Raw genomic sequence first — 20,776 nt, 5'->3', positions numbered from 1 at the left:
TGACTCAATCCTTGATTAGGCAACTACTATAACACATTAATACAAACTTTAGTCAAATGTTCAAAACTCATTTTCCACATCTTTCTACAACTATTAGTATTTCCTACCTATAAAAAAAAAGCCAACAAATATACATGATTACCTGAGTCAATAAGCTAGTTTGAGACAATGAACCTCCAACTAAAGTCTGGCTTGCCAGATTTTCAAGACCAACAAAGTTGAAACCATATCCCATACCTCCAATTGGTTGACGTGAACCTTGATGTGGTAAATTCCCCCCAATGGGACCACTAGCACTTCCATGTCCTACACCAAATCATCTGTTACACTTCACTCTTGCATTCTTGTCTCTTGATGATGGATCTTGTAGTGTGATCCGAAACATTGATCCTAAAAATACCATACACAATCAAATTGAGAAAAAAAAAAATTTACTTTTCAAATAGATTAATGTTGATGTAGCTACAAGATTATGCTTACCACAAATTCATTTGATCTAAAACATTGATGTTAAACCACACATTCATTTGATCCAAAACATTGATGCTAAACCACAAATTCCTTTGATCCAAAATGATGATGCTAAAAATATTTACACAGTTGAATTTAATAATCAAATTACAGTGTCATTCAAACTTACCATATCTGAAGGGACAAGCAACAACATCTACTACAATGTCATAGATGTTTGAGTAAACAATAGTTGATCCTGGCAGTGAGCTCTCCAAGTTGGAGAGAGCAGGTGCCCAATTTCTATTAAAGTAGTGTGAAGCATCATTTATTCTTACATTGCATGGCCTCCCTGCCATAGCAAGAAATATTATTTTTGAAGGTAAACATCCCAAGATGGATAGCCCTGTTACTATGAACTTTCTAGCTCTAGCATTGTATAGATCCTAACACGGTTACTGTTAACATTTCCTATATTGAAGAAATAACTAACACCCCAATCAACATTCCCTACAACCAAGTAGTAAAGCGCATTTCTTACAATACTCGAAGCATGCTCTACCCCAACAACAACAATAATAAAAAAGAACTAACCAAAGAAACACCTATCATATCATAGGCTTTATATCACAGACTGAAAAATCATAACAAACAAAGGGCAAAGTCCAACTTTACAAGTAGACAAGAGATGCACATAACTAAAGAAGGGGATTGAGAAATATGCTAAAAATCTATATCACAAATAGTATTTTAATTGCTACAAGTGATTATAAATCAAATGATGCATTTGTGAAATGGAATCGAGAATTGTTTAGTCATATTTCAGTTCTCAAAAATTATAATCTAACTTGGGTGGTGTTATGGTAGGCAAGCTTTCTAATATTTACCTTGCTGAAGAAAAATAATAAGCGTTTCTATCACACACTTTGGTATTTAAATAAATTTAGAAGTGCACTACATCCATTTACAAGTGGCTCAGCTACAAATATATTGTGTGGCATTGCCTATAGTGAGAAAAGCACAACAATCAAAGTACACTAGCAAACCATAAGTAAATTAGAAAATTAAGTATTTATATCACAAATAAATTGTTTGGAAAATAGATCAAAAATAATTTTGGAAATAGGAGAGAGACATTACAATTTATAAGAATTACTAGTCAAGACTTTATCATTGACAAAATTTATCTATTACTCAGAGAAGTATTTAACAGTGAAACACTACAGAAGACTAGACACATTTCAATAACTTCACCTATATAACTACAACTCCCCCAAATAGTTTAGCAATCCTTTCATTCAATTTTTCTTTCTCATAATCTTGTTCAAAAACCCAGAAATAAAGAAAATATTCAATTGTCAAATACATTCTACAAGCTAGGTTGACAATAGCACAATTCTCTAATGAGTTATTCTTTGCCAATATATTAATATGCTAAAAAAAAGACAGATTGTTAACCATGATGAGATACTAGGTGCACACAAAGGAGAAATAACATAAAGAATAAAACTAAAGTTCTCTAATTACAAAGCATAAGATTGATAGTCCATGTTAAGGCTGTTAGAGTAAATAATTAATTATTAATTATTTATTCTATTTACTTAAGCTTACTTAGGTCATGCATTTATTTAATATTTAGTAGTTAATGCATGTAGTGGTTAGTTGATGACAACATGGGAGTTTGTTCCCTTCTAGCTATAGACACCTAAATTTGATTACACAATTTTAGTAATCCTATTTAGTTATCTAAAAATGCATCATTAATTAAATTTCTATTTAATTAATCCTTTGTCATCCCCTAGTTGATTGATTTAATTAATCATCTATAGTCCTAATTGATAAATCAAATAACCTATCATTTATCAATTAAATCCTATTCTTCTATCTAATTCCAAAAATCCCCATTTATTAAATAAATTTATTTGATAAATAAAATCGTCAAATCTAAAAACCCCTAACTTATCCCTAATTCTCCATTTAGCCTAATCCACCCCATCCACCCATACTAACCTAGCTTAGCCACTAACTCACCCACCCTCATTAATGCCATCCACTTGCACATCTCTAACATCCCTAATCTAATCCTAAACCCAAGCCTAATCCACCCACTAATGGTGTCACATTCCCTGAACAAGTTTAAGACTTTCCTAAACCAAACCAAAGTCTCCCCTCAAAAATCCCAACCACCAAGTCATGAGTGCTCTTACAAACCATAAAAGACTCTTACAAGCCCACTCATGACTCTTACATCCATCTTCCACACTCTTCCCTCTTTCACACTCATTTCTCTTACATCTCTCTTACATACTCAACCCCACTCATCATGCCTTTAACCAACCCCTTACCCTATCCTCTCACACTCATCCTCCTTGTGACAAGTGTCACCTTCCCATTTGTGCTAAACAAGCACAATCCATGTGCTCCCCTTTGAGTGCATCTTAGCCCTCCTTAACCATCTCCCCATCCTTGCATCTAAGCCCTCCATCCCTCTACCCCTTGGCCTATAAATTGAATCTCATCCCAAGCCATTTCATTAACAATCTTTGAGCTAAAGTTACCATGCTATTTTGAGAACCAAAGCCATCAATCTTACCCTTATAATGCCAAATTGAGAGCTCACAAAGCTACCAATTTTCCATTACCCACCTCCATTGAAGCAGCTTTGAGCATCTTGAGCATACATCCACATCAAAGGACACATCTACAAAATCAAGAAAGCAATGAAGTGCTTCATCCTTTGAAGTTTGCATCTCTTATTTGTTTTCTTTGTCTAAGCATATATGTGAACTTAGTTTTGGTTTGTGAATGCTTTCTTTAATGTTAATGTTCTTTGCACACTAAGATCTTGTTCTACATTTTGGCACACCCGGTGGGACCCCGCTATGGGTTATTTTTTCATCTATTTCAATCTAAAATTTGTTTTTAAAAACTAACAATCTAATGATTTATGTTGTTTGAGTTGTTGCAAGGTGTGTTTGCTTATTTTTGTAGGTTGAAGGATGCACTAAAGAGAATGACACACCCTTTAAAATTTAAAAATAATAAAAATAAAAAAAAAAAATTTTGAAAAAAATTCGCGTCCGTCGGTTCAGTTCGCGCAGTGTCGTCTCCGCAGTTTGGCGTCTCTGCCTATCATCTCTGCAAAATATCATCTACGCAAACTCAATCATCATCTTTGCAAGCTCAATCGTCGTCTACGAAAGAGAAACTGTCATTTGCACCTGCACAACTGTCGTCTACGCCTGCAAAACCGTCATCTGTACCTGCACAATCGTCGTCTGCGCGAGCTCAACCATTGTCTCCAAAAGCCCAAACTGTTGTCTGCGAATTTTGGCATCTCTGCCTGTCAAACTGTCATTTCTGTCACCGCAATTCGCCAACTGTCATCTCCGACACTGCCAACTACTTTCTTCATTAGACTTTTGTCTGCGTAGATCAGCATTTGCGCATATTGGTGTCTTCGCCTGTTGTATTATTTTTCAGAATTTGTTGCCTAATTTTTGGTTGTCTTGTCCAAGTCATTGTCTTTGCATGCTTTCAAAACTCTAACAAATGAACTTTTAGTGGTTCCGTAGGAAATAGACCATTCTAAGCATTTTTACGCATATTAAAAACAACAAAAAAAGTTAAAATTTTTTTTTCCATAGTTAAGCTCTCATTTTTGAAAATTTTGGGTAACTAACTAAATTGTTTTTTTTGTGTCATTTTAGGTTGGAGCACATATGGAACCACCAAACATGTTTCTTGCAGGTTCTCATATTGCTAAAAAATGAACTTGAATGTTTAACCATTTGTCTTTGAATGCATGTTGCTAAAATGAACTTGAATGGTTAAACACATTTTCCATTGAATGAATGTTGCTCAAAACACACTCTTGAATGCCATGGATTAAAATCAACTTTCCTTGGAATGCATGCTTAAAACAAAAAATCCAATCTTGAATGCCAAGGATCAATTAACCATTGCAATATCAAACACTTCATTTGGTGCATTAAAAAGAACAAACAAATCTCTCTTTCACATGCAATTTAGGTAAAGTTTGATTTTTGGACAATTAAAAAGCTTTGCTAAGTTAAATACAAATTTGAAAGAATCAATTTGAGTAGTTCCTTAGACTCACCTCTTTTCTAATCACCCATCAATTCAACCATTGGTTGCAATCTCAGCGCCATTTATGGGGATGTGTCTACTTGAAAAAAAGGTGTTAAATGTTCCACAATCTAACTAACTCACTTGGTCTTTGAAAGTTTTCTTTAACTTTATCAAAATTCTCAAAAGACCAAAACTCTAGATTAAATCGATCACACTTCAAGTTTGGGCACTAAAATTGAACAACAACTAACGTGGAGGGCCTCCGAGCACGTGCTTGAAATCGAATCTCACACATCTTTGTTTTGGGTTTAAAATGAACACACACTCAATCTTGAATGCCTTAAAGAAAATCAATCGATACTTGACGTGGAGGGCGTCCGGATGCGCGAGTTTGCTTTTGTTGACCCTAACTCTTCTTATTGTTTGCATTCTTCAATTGATTTACTTTTGTTGGTGCTTCAAGTTGGAATTGAACATTGTCTCTTAAACATGAGTGCTTGCAAAGTCTAGATTAGCACACATAAGAGTCAGTTGGTAAAAGAACAAGCGTGTTTTTTAGCACAAGGTCATCCAAGTCTTCTCTCCCCTTATCATCTTTTGAGGCCATCTTGAGTGCATAAGATTAGGATCAAAAACTTTGTTTCTTTTTAGGAGGCCTGCTTGGAGATTTCATCACCCCTTGGACGACCTCAACTCCAGCATTCTGATGGAGTATAAGAATCGAGGGGTGAATCGAAAGACACCTCTCTTGGGATCAAGATTTTTTCATTTGGGCTAAGCCTCAAGGAACTTTATACCCTTGAGAAGTGAAAGAGGAAAAGTGGGTTACCGCTCCTCTTGGCTGTCTGACATCTTTTTGGTCTCATCTAAGGAATTTGGGCCTCACGTACCTTGTGTATATCAAGGACTCCCTAGCTAAACCAACTATTAGCCTTGCAGAAAACCATTTAGGGTGTTAATGTGTTTGGAGTGACTGATCGAAATATTTGTAGAACATACACACTCCTCGATGCAAGTATCACATTCTAAGAACCACAAACTTCTATCTGGGTGTTCCTATCTATTGCTTGATTTTATTTTACTTGTTGAATGAATGTTTGCCAAACTTGGTCAATCCTAGCTTAGGGCACACTTAGCATAGTCACTGCCTATTTTAGCAGTTGAACAAGTTGAAGCAAAACAACTAATATCTCTCAAAGCCAAGCAAATTCAAGAATTTATGTCAGAACAACCCAAACCCAAACAGAAGTTTCACAAAGTCAAAATCAAGCCATCTCTGGCATACCAAGAACTTTTAGCCAAGAGAAAATAACACCAAGCTTGCGAGTTGCCAAACTCCATAAAGCAGAGGACAAAGCTGTCGATGAAGCACTTCAAGAGGCTTGGTTAGAGCGCACCATTAAATTTAGCCAACATCCAGGAGTCAATCCTGCTTATGCCTTACCCACTAGGCATGATTTTTATGATTAGACACCCTTGTTTCTCCACATCTTCTTGGATAAGCTTCACTTTAGAGTCATATTTTTAGAAAAGCCAACCATCTTAGGTTATCCCCTTAAGCATTATTAGCTCATCCATCTCATTTAAAATTAAACCATCTAGCCAACAATCCAAAATTTGCACATCTAAGCATTCAAAATTATTGTCACCTTGCCAAAAGTTTGCCATTCCTAAAATCTTTCAAAATCTACCAATCTCACCAAGGTTATCCCTTTGACAGAGCTTTGACTAGGGTAATCCAACTTTGTCACTTGTTATCCCTCATCACCTTGAGCTAAAGGTTGGGATCCACAAGTGGTCAATCTCGTGTTCTTCCTAAAGGATCATTAGTCTATCCTTAAGTTGACACAATCACCACCAAGCTTGCACATAGGAAAGCAGACCTTTCGTACTTTGGCAAGATATCTTTGAAGTTAGAATCTCCAACCCAATCCTCCTTAGGTTTTTTCATATAGCTTTGCCTCAACCTAGGAAATCATTTGCATAGAGAAGCCTTCCCCCTTTTTGCATCCATTAGCATTATTGCATCTCATCCCTAGGAGCATTTTTCATGCCACCCGTCACTCACTTAGCCAAGAAGAAAGAAACAATGGAGCCCTATCATTTGGATCGAACAACCTCACCCCCCTTGAGCACTCAGCCATCCTTTAGCCCAGAGAAAGCTATGCCATCATCTATTGACATTGAAGCTTTCATGAACCAACCAAGAAATGTAGTATTGGTAAATGCCATTATAGACAAGAACAAAGAGACGATCATGGCTAATTTTCGAAGGGACAATGTAGGAACCTTTGACTTTGGAAGACCCCCTCCATTATCAAATCCATCTCACCCATTGTTTGGGTAGCTGCCACCACCCATAGGCTCTTATGATCCAAATTATCCTCAATATATTCCAAAAGAAGAGCCTCCAACCAATCCATATGATCCAACAGACCCAAACATACCATCAACAACCTCTGTTGGTGGTTTTTTCGGTGTCACCTCTCCTCTGCGAGCAACTCCAACGGTGCCAGCGATCTCTGCCCTCTGCCGCTCTGCTCGCTGTCAGCGATAGGTGTCTACCCAGTCAGCGCTTTGTCAGCTCGGCTGCACAATTAGCGATAGCATAGCAGCCCAGTCACCTATTCTGAGCATGACACGTGGTAGGCATGCCACGTGGCCCCTGCCATGTCATCACCCATACTACTATGTGGCAATGCCACGTGGCTACTTTTTTGCTGTAACGGCCTACAAACTGTCAATTTTTTTGCAGTATTTTGCTGACATCAGCATGATGTCCTAGACCTTGCATGCACCTCTCCTAATTTCATTTTGGACCTACTTGTGGTTTTTTGGCCATAACTTTTGCATACGGAGGTATTTTTTCAATCCAAAAGAAGCACCGAAAAGCTGGTTTCAAGACAGAGATTTTGTTATAGGTATTTTTTGGTTTTCATGCTTTTTCATTACTCATTTTTTCTATTGAAGTCTAATGTCCTATTTTTGACTTTGGCATGCATATCTTTTGCATCCCATGCCTATTTTTTTAAAACTTTATATTTTTGGAAAGCTAGTTCTATCACCTTTTCAGAAATGTAGTCCTTGTCCTTAGATTTTGGCCTCTGCTCTTTCTATCATAGTTTTGACATTTTTTCTCTATGGTGGATATTTTGAGTGTTTTAGGCCCAAGGATCATTTTCCTGGCATGGATTCTCTTGTTTTAGGCTGTACTTTCTTTTGTCATAGCTCTTTTTTAGTTCTAATCATTGTAGCTATCATTTTGAAACACTTTTTTGTTTTGCACTGAGATAAAGTGTCACTTTTGCATTCCGAAGATCATGAACGTTGTTTTGAGTCAATTGTACTTGCACTATTTTCATAAAGCACCATGGGGGGGATTATTTGTTTGCTATTTTAGGCATTCTCCCTTTGTCAAGTGAGTGTCCCTTCCATGACATTAGCCCCATACAGAGTCAGTTTGATCGTGTCTTTATCGGTGTTTGTACCTCTTTCCCTCTCTCCTCTTTCTTGGTTCGTCTGCAGGAGACTTTGGCCCACCTTCTCAGTTGCCTATCATCACACCCTGTCTACATTAAGGGGGGGTTATGCTATTGTTCTAATGCATCCGTGGCTCAATGGTTCGATAGTGTGAACTACGTATTCAGTGGTTGATCCTATATACAAGGCGATTGCAGTGGCTAGCTACCTATGCATTTCAGTGAGATGGATCATCTACCATATAGAAATGCTCGGTTCATGCCTTCTTCTTCCATGGAGGTTCTTCTGATCAATAGTTTGGTAGATTTTGTGGCTTCTTCATGCTTCAGTGATGCTCTTTCATGATCACTCCTTGTTCCTTTTTTAGGGGACAATTTCCCTAGTTGGAGACTTCTTCAGTTCTTCACTAGGTTCTTACCTCTTTTTGGGGGAGGGTTTTTCCCATGTGGTTTTCCCTCTTTCCCTGTTTACAGAGGTTGCATCTCTTGCATTGTACTTGGGTACCTAACATGGCCTCGTTGCTGGGACCCATTCTGCATTTCATCTTAGTTTTGTGAGCTTAAGGCATTTTCCTAAGTTGCACTTAAGGGGGGGGGGGGGTGTTAGAGTAAATAATTAATTATTTATTATTTATTCTATTTACTTAAGCTTACTTAGGTCATGTATTTATTTAATATTTAGTATTTAATGCATGTAGGGGTTAGTTGATGACAACACAGGAGTTTGTTCCCTTCTAGCATGTTCCACCTTTTTGTGGATATGTGCTGAGTTGTCATCCTTATCTTCTACCACCTTCTAGCTTGTTCTACAAGCTTCCATGAGCTCTTTATAAGTGGGCTCCCTCATTGTATTATCATATCATAAGGCATTCTTATTGTAAATACATTTTCATTGTGTTTGCACATATTGTCTCTCATGTTCGTTTAGGGTTTTTCCCTTGCTCCATGCTCTTCCTCTTCTTGGCTTCTCTTTGATAGGTTTTCGCATGCAGGTGATCTTGGGCATCTTCGGAGTTGGCTTTCCTCAACTCCAACAAAGGCTCGAAGAACACACACACACACAGACAAGAAGGCATACCTCAATCATGCTCCTAATTTGATTAACTCTTCTCTTAATAGCCTCCTGATTTGTTCCATCACTAACTATTGCTATTGAATCTTTTGTCAGCACTATCTTGGCAACAGTTCCTAGAACCTTATTCCCAACAGTGTCAAGGGCTAGCTCCACTTCATCTCTAATGACAGTGCCTGCATTAGAATACATGGTTCAGATTTTTATAGTTGTCGATATTATTGAATAAAATATTAGGAGAATGAACTCTGAAATGACATAATCCTAAGCTAACAACTTACTTTTTGCACTCAATTTAAACTCATGTTCAAAATATTAAAAAGGCTACTTCTTTATGGCCTATGACAAACTAACCAACTAGTCCTCTGCTATTGCTTTAAAACATAGCAACTAAAATATATAGTACATCAAACTAAAATATAGTTCATATTTGTAGTTAAAATGTATTTGAAAATACTAACATTACCGAGTAGAATATATGGTGTCTTAAAATCACGATAGATAACTGGTTTCTTAGCACAATGAAGAAAAGCTAATCCTTTCGCAGCCCCAAGTAATATCTTCATTCTTGTTGGCCAAGAAAGTGGAACAAACATCTCTGTAAGAATCACCAAACAAACAACCAAAAAGAAACATATAACATCAACAAATTCCCCAACAACCAGGTTATTTTAAAACTTAGATATTGAGACTCAGTTCATAAAAGTAAAAGGAAATTATACATTCAATTTCAATCAAATTCTTGATTTGTTCAAAAACTATTTTCATTTTCATTATACAGGATATAATTACGAATATCAACCAACTTAGCAAAATGGAGACTGCAATAAAAATGGTTTTCTAGGGGTCATAGTGGCTCCTATTTGCTCTTACCAAGTGAATATGATCATAACAATGAGAGCTATGTCAAATGATCCCATGTGAGTCCAAGCTAAAACTAGTGGCACCTACTTTCAAATGCCACCAGTCAACAATGAGATCAAACGAAGTTCAATTAGCATTATAAAAATAATATTGTAAGCCAACAGATGATATCAAATAGACATGATATCCAAAATAACACCATCTAAAAGTTTAAATTTGTTGTGAGATATGAAAACCATTATTTCAAACAACTATAACGTCTATATTAGCAAAATTAAATGCATCAACTCATACCCTTTGATAACTCTAGCAACAAAATTTCTCAATCACTAAATAATATTTGAAAGTGATAATTAAATATCACAAAATAAGTCTTACAAAGAAAGGCTATCCAAAAGCTTCAAGAAAAATGGACAGTAACTTAGAAGAAAATTTATCCTAGAGGAGTGAAAAAATAAAACAATCTAAATGCAGGTGGCTCCTCAATGGCCAACAATAGGAATTGACCAAAAATTTCACTAGAGACAATTAAAGATAGTAATTAGAATTTTAAACAAATATTGTTACTCACCAAGTACTCTAGGTCATCCATGGTTAGAGTAATAGATGAAAATGTGGTCATTGGGGCCACTATCCACCACTTTAACAAGGAGGAGATCTTTCATGCACTCCAATGCCCACTCTCTAGAAAGGGTCCCAAAGGACTCGATAAGGGCCTGAAAAGTTCTAGAATTAGTAAGGGAATTGATAGTTTCTATTCAATTTCAAGAGCACAGGATGTTTCACAGATCTGTGGCTTAATAGCGTGGGTGTTGACAATGACATATTTGATATCAGGCAACTCTATATAGTACTATAACCAAACTTACAATATTAGTGATGCATAAATATTTCCTAAGAAACCATTTGACATAAGGAAAAATGAAGTAAACCTAAAAAAGATTTCCACAAAAATTCATATAGACATTATTTCATACAAAATATTCAATCTATATTAAAGCTCAAGTGTACTCCCAATGAATCACCTACCTGAAGTGCACACATATATAAACCAGCTTTCTCACACAACCATGCTATACGAGGACAGTCATAGTGACTAAAAATTCCATTTGGAAAGATAACATCAACAACATTAGGGAAAGTGACCATATTTGAATCAAAGGTTAAGTGGTGGAGTCTTTGTTTGAAGCCTTGAAAGCATTTCACCTATTTTCCATATTTGGCCTAATTGAGGGCTACTATCCCTAAAGCCTTTATCTGACCTAAGTTTTCTAAGAGCCCTAGAAAGGGGGTAAGACGTTAGAGAAGTGGAGTCTACTTGGAGATATAGAGGTTAGCATTGGGTAAAGGCCGGTAACCTTTCTTGGCATCTTGTAGTGGGTTGGGTGCTACTAGGAACTTAAGAAGATTTTGGTGGATTAAGGCGATAGACTCTACATCAGTTGAGGTGAGATATGAGCACATATCTTGGGTAGCTTACAAGTTACACTACCTCAACTTGGTGATGCAAGAAATTCGCATCCAAATAAAGTGGGTGAAAGAAATAGTGTGCATTATTCAAGCACATCATTCTTTTCTTTAGAGCATTATGATTTCAGCATATGTAGATGATGAATTGATCAAGCTTTAGACCCTTCCAAATAAAAGTGGCAGAAAAGATGACTTATTGGGATGAGAAGATGAGAGGTAGATGGATTTGGGTTTTTTGATTCCTTGGTATGTTAGTTTGAGCTTCACTTGGTTTCAATAATACTATAATATTCTCTACTTAACAAGGCCAGCCATGTGAAGGTGGAATCTCATCTGGCATCACCCCCCTCCCCCTAACATCAATCTAATTTCCCCATTAACATCTAATTATGTACTTCATTCATCCATTTATGAACTATAACATTTAATCAATACAATTACATAACATTCATTAATATGATATAAACTTCATTAATACGCAATAGTAATCAAGACTTTATATTATATTATCAGAAGATTTTACAAAAGTTTTGCCGTGTTCAACTGCAGGCACCAGGGGAAAAAGAACAGGGCAAAGAAAATCCCCAGTATAGCCCGAGATCGGAGTCCTGTATACATTACAGATGCCCTTTATAAGGGTCTTTAAGAAGGCATACCTCCTTTTATACAAGGGGAGGATTTTTTATAGAAGAACCTCCAAAACAAATACAAGGTTGGATCAAAATTCATCTCAGCTAGATTCCCTTCCCAACATATTGGAGATTACAAATAACAGTGGCTGAGAGGGTTACAAATATTAATGTTGGAGGAAATTGGAGTGACAAAATTTTGAGCAGATTTCTGGTCTGGTTAAAGAAATGGACACTAGAGGTAAATGTTGCAATCCTTGAATAACCTGCAATAAAAAAACAATATTCCATGGCAATGAAAAGAAGCAGGGTAAGGGGTTAATAGGTCTTACCTCCCTAAAAAAATTATCCAACAAGTCACCTATTCTCAAAATAGGAATCTGTAAAACTATTTAGCACCTTACACTTCTAGCTTTGGTCACAAATAGAAATATACATATATAGAGGAGAGTGTATGATATAAATCTCTCTCTCTCTCTCTCTCTCTCTATATATATATATATATATATATATATATAACCATTGTATATAAATTGGGAGTAATACAAAACATTGTATAACCATTCAATATGCACAAAAATCATCATCAACCTTTGTTTGAGATAATATACAACTCGATTCAATATCAAATGCTTGCACAATAAGACATAGAAAGATTAGTGATTAAGAACATGATCTCTGATCAATATAGCAGCAAGTTTCAAAGAGCTCACTGTTATTGCATACAGGATCTCTGATAGAAATGCTGATATAGATAATTACAATCTTACCTTTCTTGGTGCTGATGTATGGATCTTCAAATTTATTCTTCAATGGAAATTGCTGATAATGTGTACTCTGAACCTACGATTAAATTGATCTTGGAAGTGCAATATATGTTTGTACTTGATAATAATAATAACAACAACAACACACACACACACATACATATAAATATACCATTTACATATACATACACACATGTATATATCTGTGTTGTATATATATGCACATGTGCATGCATGCTTATGTATATATGTATACCATGCATATGCATAAATGTGCTCTTTAACATAGACACATGTATGTATGCACATATGTATAGAGTTTGTGTGTATGTGTACATGCATGCATGTGTTTATGTATGTATATGTGCATGCATGCCTATGTGTGTATATAGATATATATATACATATATATATACGTATATATATATATACATATATATATATATACATATACATATATATACATATATATATATATATATACACACATATACATATATATATATATATACATATACATATACATATATATATACATATACATATACATATATATATATATACATATACATATATATATATACATATACATATACATATATATATATATATATATATACCATGCATATATACATATGCATAAATGTGCCCTATAACATAGATACATGTATGCATGCACCTATGTATAGCGTTTGTGCATGCATATGTATGTGCATGTGTGTATGTATGTATTCTACAACTTTTGCCAGCATACTATTTGCCTGTGCCAAAATGGGAGCTTTGGAATAGGATACATGTATTCATTAAAGAATAAAGAAATTATGTTAGATGTTGTAATTGCAATTTCCCTAGTAGTCACACTTACAAAATTGGAGCATAGACAAGGCATAAGAACTGCTTGACAGAATGCCTGAAAGAATTATGGTCATGGCTTGCAAAGATTGTAGTAAATGCACAAAATAAATTCTATAGAAAGCCTGAAAAAATTGTGGTCTCATGGTAAGCCATGATTGAATAATATGAACAACATGGATTTGTTGAAAATACAAATAGATGCATGGACATATGCATGCATACTTTTATATTTGAGAAAATTCAGCTGGTAGGTGTAATGAATTTTCAACCCTTGCTAGCATTCTACTTGCCTATGCCAAAATGGGAATTTTGGAAAAGGGCATGCACATCCCTCGAAGCATACATAGGGTATGTCATCTTTTTGATTTGATGCCTCAAAGAAATGTTGTCATTGCTTACAATGATTTTTAGGATATGCATAAATTAGATTTGACAAAAAGCCTCTCGACACATTCAAAGACAAATTCCACAACCTTTACTAGCATACTGCCTGCATATGCTGAAGTGGGAGCTTTGGAACAGGTTATAGATATCCATCAAAATACAAGAATAAATGAATTGTGTGATGTTGTAGTTGGAACTTCTCTGGTAGACAAAACTGCAAACTATGGAAGCAAAACTACAAACTGTGGAAGCATAGACAAGGTGTGTGAATTATTTGAGGCACATAGATCAAATTGAGGCCAAATTGGAGATGAAAAATTATTTAATTTTCACCCTTACAATTTACACACACACACATTCATTTGGACATATATGTGAATCTCTTTGTAAGGGAAAATAAAAAACTCACATAAAATAAAAATATCTAGGTTAATGAAATAAATAAATCATAAAATAAAAATATAGAGGGTAAAAAATTAAATAAAGCATTTAATAAAAAACTTAGCTAGATATATTACAAGTTTTTCAATGTGATTAATTTTTCACTATAGCTTATCTCATGTGGATTAGATTTGGAGTTCCACTTAGCTTTTTATTGCATCATGCTACATGGTATTAGTTAGGCTTGGCTCTACTACCCTACTGAGATCTATTGAGATGCATGTTCTTGTATCATTGTTAAATATTCTCAATTCTGTTGAAATGTCAAAACAAAGTAAATGTATATTGTTCTATATGCCTCTTCTTCTAAAGAGTTAGCTTCTCTTGATGCCCATACCTATAATGTTCTAGATGTTTGGGTTTAGAATATAAGCCATGGAGAAATCTCTCAAACATATCGATGTAATGTTTTTTTGAGATTTGTATTACTATAGTCACAACATCACTCTGCACAAAGAATATATATATTTATATAGAAGGACTTGCATAAAAAAAACATGGCATCTCTATTTCTAGCACAAACAACATATCATAATCCTTCTTGCTAATGTCACCAGGTTCAACCATGTTTTTAGTTTTTCTGAGTATGTGATTCATGTTGGAAATATTATTGTCATTGGTGTCAAGAGGAATTTCTTGTTTGAGATTGTTGGAAAAAATTGTCTTGATGTCAAAGGTGTATGAACACAATCAATAATGACCACTAATCACAGTCCAAAGGAAAATCCAAATCAGCTTTAGATCTCCTCACTCAAGGCAAGTTTTATAAGAATTTTTCTTAGGCCAAAATTCACCCAAGAACTAAAGAACTCAACACAAGCACACAGTAGACCAAAATAGATACAGTATGATCAGAATGACAATATTCATTCAATAACTAGATTCCCGAGTACACTAAGAGTGCCTAAATATAAAGGCCTCAAGAGAGCTTCTAGAATGCATAGAAGTTAGCATCATGATATTTCATACAACCAGGCACATGTCCACCAGATATAAATTATCCTCCATTAAGCATGGGATTAAGTGCAATGATGTGAGGATAAGCCTACAATGGTGTAGAATGCAAATTTGTGGAGTAGACTAAATGAGGAGTGCGGATAACTGTGTTGTCAACATGATAACTCAGTGAATGATGCTACTCCTATGTTTTAGACACCATGTGCATAATTAGAGTTGTGTAACTCAATGAGAGTTCACAAAATCCTAAGTGTCTCACCTAAAATAATGCAAAATAATTAAATAATGCATTAACCTAAGTAAAACCTAAGTGTAATAAGTAAATACTTATTTACACCAACACCCCCCCTTAAGTGTAACTTAGGGGAATGCCCTTAAGCTTACAAAATCTAGGATGCAATGTAGAATGGGTCCTGACTACTAGGCCATGTAAGGTACCCATGTACATAATGATATTCAATCTCCCATAAAGCGGGGAAAGAGGGAAAACCTCATGGGAAAAACCCTCTCCCAAAAAGAGAGATAAATAGGGATACATGGATGGATGGAGCAATCAAGACCCCCCCATTATGACATACATCCAGTATATACATAAGAGAATGATGAGAAGAGGAAGAGAGATAGGATGGGCTCCCCCCCCAAATAAGAATGCCAAACAGTGACTGCTCCAATGAAGAAGTTGATCCAAGACTGCAAAATGGTGTTCCTCCCCTTAGGAAGAAACAATGCCAAGGGTACAAATGAGACACTTTTTCTGTTCGTGGAAAGAATCCCATGGATAAGTGATGCCTCTAAAACTTTCTCAACTGGCTGAAGAACCTATCCCAAAGAACTGTCTATCTCTACAACTGATGAAGAACCCTGCTACAACTGCTGATCATAAGTATCTACAATCACTTCAACATGTGAGGATTGATCATGTAGAGAATGAACAAGAGAGTCAGGAACCCTCATGACAACTGAAGAAGGTAATTTTGCATCAAGAAGAAGAGGTAGATCATCAATATTGTCCCCCAAATTTGTCACTAAACTTGTTTTTGGAAGACTGGATGTACCCTGCTATTTTGGATCTATCACTGTGGCTATGTATGCATGCAAACTAAACTGATGAATTGACCTCTCATTATATTTGTTGATAGATCCCCACATGTCTGAATCTGTTGAAGCATTATCACTGGTCTCACTATCAGTATCCACACTATATGATCTACGAAGAGGAGTAGAGGACAAGCTTGGAGAACTTTTCTCAAAATGTACATCCTTGTCCATAAATATCTGATGTGTCTCAGGATCTAGAAGTCTATATGCCTTTACACCATCTTCATAACCAATGAGGGTACAGGGCTGAGATGACTATGCCTTGCATCACCTGGAAGATTTCTTTGCCCATGCAAGACAATCAAAGACTCTGAAGTGTGTCACAATAGGTTTCTGCCGCACCATGCCTCAAAAGGAGTTTTTCTATCTAAGGCTAGATGGGGAGAATGATTAAGAATGTGAGTGGCACTTGAGATTGCTTTGACTTCTAATGATGGACCTAGAGACTTGGCATTAATCATGCAACTTTCCATCAACTTAAGAGTTTGAATCCTCAAAGCTACAATATTTGTCTTATGTGGACTGAATGCTGGAAGAGTCTGAAGATCAATTCCCTCATGTCTGCAAAAGTCCTTAACTCTTCTGTTGACATCCATGTTTCCATTGTCCATGCGGAGTACTTTGATGGCTTTCCTAGATTTTTGTTCTACATGAGCCTTGAAGGCTAGAAATGTGTCCAACACTTCACTCTTACTATGCAGAAAGTAGACCCAAGTGAACCTTGAAAAGTCATCAACTAAGGTAAGTATGTAGTGACCCTGGCTGAATGCAAAAGGACCTGCTAATACCATGTAAACCATTTGAAGAACACTTGTTGCTCTAGAAGACTTCCCTCTTTGTAACTTTCCCTCTGGATGCATATCCACTGAATCTGTTGAAGATTTACTCTTAGAAAAGTTGATTTGAGGTAGACCTTTCACCATATGGTATGTGCAAAGTTTCTAAAGATAGTGGTAGTCAAGATGACCATACCGCTCATGCCATAATTGCATGTTTGAATTGGATTGAGATAACAAGGCCTTTGAAGGAGACTTGGGCACAAAATGAGAGAAAGAGTACAACCTCTTGTGATCATTCACTTTCCCCACTACAACCAAGGAATCATCTTTAAGACTGTGCACTTTTACTGAGTCTGGAAGGAACTCAACTCTATGTCCATTTCCAAAGTGAGTGACTTGGTAGATTGAAGGGAGATTTGAACTTAGGTTTGGAACATAGAAAACCTCTTGAAACTCTCCATTTTCCATCTCCACATTTCCTTTTCCTTCAACTTTGATTTTGCTATCATTCCCCATGAAGATGTGCGGTACCTTTGAGTGTTTCAATGAAAAAAAATCCTCTCTTGAAGAACCCATGTGATATGAGGCACCTGAATCAAATATCCATTCTTTTGAAGAGTTTGCATTTGCCATGAATGCTTGCCCTTTGCCCTTTGAATCTGAAGATGATCCTTTCTCCTTATAAGCATTAGGCAATGGAACATTATGTTTCTTCATGATGTTCGTTAACTCATCAATCTTTTTAAGATAACACTCATGTTCTTCATGACTCGATTTCTTGCAATAAGCACACTTCTTCTTCTCCTTATTGTTGTCCCCTTTCTTATTGGAATTTGAGGAATTGCCTTGTTGATTGGATTGTGGTGTTGTCTTTTCTACATCCTCAGATTTACTCTTCCATTTCTTCTTACCCTTTCCTTTATTTGAAGATTGTGCAGATGAATGTTGAGAACCCTCATTGGCCACCAATTCTTTGGATTGAGGTGTTTTGAGAATCCCCATTGATTTCAACTTCTTTTCTTCATCATCCAACAGTTTTGCATATTCATCAAAAGTGACTTTCTTGTAGGCAGACCCTAAGGTAGTCTTTGAGGTGTTAAAAGAAGATACAAATGTGGAATATTCTAATGATAGCTTGTTATGGATGAGATAGATCAGTCTGTCATCTTTGATAGAGCTCCCACAATCATTAAGATTGTCCTTAATTCATTCACCTTAATGATGAAGTTCTGTATTGAGTCATATGACTTAGGATCTAAGGATACAAGCTCATCTTCAATTTTGAACACATCCTCTTCAGACACTTTACCATAAAGGCTTTCGAGGGTATCCCAAGCTTCCTTGGATGTAGTACATTTCTTGATTTGATACATGATCTTATCATCTACCTCCAAACATATATCACCTAGGGCTTTCCTATCCATGGCTACCCAATTTGAAATATCACTTGCTGATATATTATTATCTGTTAGTTTAGGAAGAGTACCATCTACATATTGTGAAACTCCATTATGCATTAAGTGATACAACATTTTGATTGACCACAAAGCATAGTTATGAGGAGTTAATTTAGGAAACTTAGTTGCCCATAATGCAAAAAATGAAAGAAAACTGTAGAAAAGAGAGAACACAACACTAAGAACACCCCCCCTTTTTCACTAAATCAAGAAACCCCCCCAAAAATAGATGTTTTGGGCACTTTATCAGTAGTGCGATTACAATGTAAGAATTGGCTTAGGCTAGAATTCAACCAAGAACTAAAGAACTCAACACAAGCACACAGTAGACCAAAATAGCTAGAGTATGATTAGAATGATGATATTCATTCAATAACTGAAATCCAGAGTACACTAGGAGTGCCTAAATATAAAGGCCTCAAGAGAGCTTCTAGAATGCATAGAAGTTAGCATTATGATATGTCATACAACCAGGCACATGTCCACTAGATATGGATTATCCTCCATTAAGCACGGGATTAAGTGTGATGATGTGAGGATAAGCCTACAATGATGTAGCACGCAAATTAGTGGAGTAAACAACATGTGCTAAATGAGGAGTGTGGAGAACTGTGTTGTCAACATAACAACTTAGTGAATGATGCTACTCCTGTGTTGTACACACCATGTGCATAATTAGAGTTGCATAACGCAATGAGAGTTCACAAACTCCTAAGTGTCTCACCTAAAATAATGCAAAATAATTAAATAATGCATTAACCTAAGTAAAACTTAAGTGTAATAAGTAAATACTTATTTACACCAACAAGTTTAGTTATGTCATATTGGCATTTGATTTATACAAGATAGATTCTATGATGATGGCCAACTCACCTTCAAAGAGGCACTTTCTTCCAGAGATATCTTTGTAATATAATGCTATGTTGCTTATGTTGGCTGACTCTTAAAGTGGTGAAACATGTTTCATGAAGAATCTGACTTCACTATCATTTATCAAGACAAAGACATGTTATTGCCCAAGAAATAGAGATGATTGCTAGTAATTATGTGATTATAAACTACATTAATAAAATGTTATAAACATCAGCAAGATAGCTACTAATTAAGATTGTTAAAGGACACAAAAATTAGAGTTGAGGATACAAGGAAACTATTTATATGTTGAGAAATGTAAATGATATAAATGGGTTGACTTTTCCTTGACAAAGGCAGCAATCAAGCTTATATTTAATGCTGGCAGGGACATCAAATGGAATAGTGAATTTAAGAATATTATAATTTTAAAACAAAATGAACTAAACATGCTAATGAATATTATAATGACACCAAGCTAAGGAGGCTACATTTATCCCAAAGTTGGCATCCCATTGGCATATAAATTAAATTCTTTAACATGAATATATTAGATTCAAACTTGACCCCTTATAATCTGATAATTACTTTGATAGATGCTAAAGTTCAACACTCACACCATTGAAACTAAGAAAGAAAGCTACTCAATTTGTGAAAAACTATTGATGCTTAAAGGAAATCATTTGGGATAGGCACCATACACAAAGGATGGTTTCAAAGCTCCTTGTTAACTAGCATAGCCACTAGAGGACATGCATTATACAAGAGCATTCTAACTCATGGGTTTGTCTTGGATGAGAGGGGTCTAAAAATGAGTAAATCACTAGGAAAAGTTAACCTAGGGCTTCCAAAAGGTTTTATTTTGTCAACCCCCACCTCTACATCACCAATGTTTTCAACAACATAAAATAGAGCTATGTGAGCTATTAGTTCTATAAGATTTCCCAAATAATTCAATGTTTTACAAGTGTAGACTTATCGAAAGTTTACTTTGATGTTGCTAAAGATCGGCTTTATGCTGGTGGTCGAAACAACCAAACAAGGAGGGGTTGTCAAACAAAGATAAACTCCACAACTCAATTTAACTTTATAAACCGATAACTTATGGTACTTTTCATACCCAGTAGTAA

Source organism: Cupressus sempervirens, chromosome 2 (genome assembly GCF_028749045.1).
Source record: "Cupressus sempervirens isolate cs-2001-9-10 chromosome 2, ASM2874904v1, whole genome shotgun sequence".
Lineage (NCBI taxonomy): Eukaryota > Viridiplantae > Streptophyta > Pinopsida > Cupressales > Cupressaceae > Cupressus > Cupressus sempervirens.
The sequence above is the reverse complement of the archived record's forward strand: the minus strand, read 5'-3'. Positions refer to the sequence as shown.